Below are 2,665 nucleotides of genomic sequence, written 5' to 3'. Positions count from 1 at the left end.
CACCCCTCACCCATAGTCCCAAGCTCCTTCCCATCCCCACTGCCCCCCACAGGGTGCTCATCCCGACCTGGGGGTGGGGAACGAGGATGACAGGATGGGGTCCAAGCAGGGGGAGGGGTGCAGGGGTGGGGGGGCGGTGGAGATGAAGATGGGGAGATGGGAGGGTGGGGTGGGGTGGTGGAGCAACAGGAGGCAGGCAGTCCTTTCTCGACGCCTGGGTCTGCGGGGGGCTGGGCTTGGTCCTGACCCTGCCTGATGTCCCAGGAAACAATTCACTCAAACGCCTCTCAGGGCTGAAGACAAAGATCCCTTAGGACCCGTCTCTAAGGAAGACTCCACATGGGTTTGTCTTGTGACTAAGTGATGGTTGTCTATCACATTTAAGATCAAATCTGGCCTCCTTCCCACGGCCCCAAGGCACCTCATCTTTCCCCCCAGCTCTCTAGCCGCACTCAGCCTCCCGAACCCCAGAGACTTTGCACACGCTCTTCTGCTGCCTGGCTGGCCCCTTCACTCTTCAGGTTTCCTGGCACCTTCTCAGAGGCCTTCAGTGACCTCCTTACCTGATGTGGTCACAGTAATTCTCTTCTGTTTGGTTATATGCCCCCTTACTTGATTTTTTAATTCCACCAATCAAGGACTGACAAACTCTTTTGGGGAAGGACCAGATGATAACTGTTTGCCATATGGTTGCTGTGGAAACTAACCACGCCCTTCTGCCTCTTAGGGCAGAGCACAGTGGCTGTGTCCCAGGAAGGCTTTCCTTACAGGGCTGGCTGTAGGGGCTGGCCCTGCTGTAGATGATGAAATTGTGATGGAAGACAGTGTCGCTTTGTTCGCTGCCAGAACTCCAGTGCAATTGTGCTCTCGGTAGTTAAGTTGTTGGATGGATGATGGATGGACGGGTGGATGGAGGGACAGTTGGATGGATGGACGGGTGGATTCCGGAGGGATAGTCGGATGGATGAATGGACAGACGGGTGGATGGATGGGTGAATGATGGATGGGTGGCTGAATAATGGATGGATCATGGATGGATGAGTCGATGGATGGATGGATAACATGATGGACAGACAGGTGGATGAAGGGATAGTTGGGTGGATGGACGGGTGGATGGAGGGACAGTCGGATGGATGAATGGACAGACGGGTGGATGGATGGGTGAATGATGGACGGGTGGCTGAATAATGGACGGATCATGGATGGACGGGTGGCTGGATTGTGGATAGATGAGTCAATGATGGAAGGATGGATAACATGATGGATGGACAGGTGGATGGATGATGAATAAGAGGAGCAAGGAGTCACCTAGGCTTGTCTGAGGCTTAAATGCCAGAACCTGGGAAGTGCTTGGTCATGTCTGTTGAGTGACTCATGTATTACACGTCTCTTCACTCTATCTGCCTCCCGCCTCCCCACGGTCATCAGCCCCCAGCCCTGGTCCTGGCCTCAGGCCTTGTCCTCTTTCTATGGAGTCAACTCAGCCTCACCCAGACCTGCAGTCGCTCCCTGCAGTCCACCCCCACAGGGTCTTTCTATGCCCAGAGCTGACTTGCCCCTCCTCAACTCACACGACTCCCGCCCCGACCCCCCTGGGCAAGATCCTGGCCTCTGCCCGACCCCTCTCCATCCACTAGTCCCTCTCCACCTGTGGTGCTGTCCCCCAGCCTTCTGTTCTGACCCCCCTCTAACCATCACTGTGGACTCCTTCCTCCTCTTTCATGGATACCGTCCCCCCACCCTCTCCAGGCACTCCCTCCCCTACTGGGGGACTCTTCTTCCAGTGCAGTGCTACCTGGATCTACCTCAGCACCCATCACCTGACACAGTGACTGCGTCCCCAGAGGGTACCCTTGGCTGCTAACCCAAAGGTCCACCCAGAGGCACCTCAGAGGAAAAGTCTGCCCATCCGCTTCCAAAAACTCAGCCACTGAAAACCGTATGGAGCTCGGTTGTACTGACACACAGGGGGTTGCCCTGAATTGGAGTCGACTTGGGGGCAACTGGTTCAGGGACCTGTGTCAAGGAGCCCTGGGGGTACTGGTTCAACACTTGCTAACTGAAAGGTCGTCGGTTTGAACCCACCAGCCACCCCACGGGAGAAAGCTGTGACAGTCGGCTTCTGTCAAGATCGCAGCCTTGGAAACCCTACGTGGCAGTACTACTCTATCCTCTAGGGGCGCTGTGGGTCAGAATCAACTCCACGGCAGTGGGTGTGGTTTGGGCTTTGCTTCTGTGAAGATTGACAGCCTTGAAACCCTTTGGGGGCAGTTCCACTCTGTCCTCTAGGGGCGCTGTGAGTCGGAATCAATGCAACAGCAACCCGTTAGGCCTGTGTCTGCCTCCCCACCAACCTGGGGGCTCTCGGGGACAAAGGGCGGGTGGACTTTGTTCCTTGTTGAAACCCCACCACCCTGCCCCAAGCCTAGCACCGCACCTGAGACACAGGGGTGCATTCTAAGTGCGGGCTGGACTAGCAGAGGCCTGGCTGGCCGAGTCTTCCTCACCCCGTCCTACACCCACGGGAGTGTCCTGGGTGCGCACCTTGTCCTCCTAATTGAATTAAAAAACCAAGGCCAGAGGAAGGGTGAGGATGGGAATGGGGGTGCGGATGGGAATGGGGGTGAGGAGGGGTCAGTTGTGAGGGAGGGGTGGGGGGATCAGG

The 2,665-nt window shown here is 56.5% G+C and overlaps 1 protein-coding gene across 1 annotated transcript in view; it reads right to left on the bottom strand.

Moving 5' to 3' along the window:
• The window catches only part of KCNC3 (potassium voltage-gated channel subfamily C member 3), a 7,921-nt gene that overhangs the window by 1,686 nt on the left and 3,570 nt on the right, over positions 1-2,665 (bottom strand). The gene's annotated exons all lie outside the window — the stretch shown is intronic.

This window comes from Orycteropus afer, unplaced genomic scaffold (assembly GCF_000298275.1).
Source record: "Orycteropus afer afer isolate SDZICR_OR568_19922 unplaced genomic scaffold, OryAfe1.0 scaffold00766, whole genome shotgun sequence".
NCBI lineage: Eukaryota > Metazoa > Chordata > Mammalia > Tubulidentata > Orycteropodidae > Orycteropus > Orycteropus afer.
This window is presented reverse-complemented; position numbering and strand designations above follow the sequence as displayed.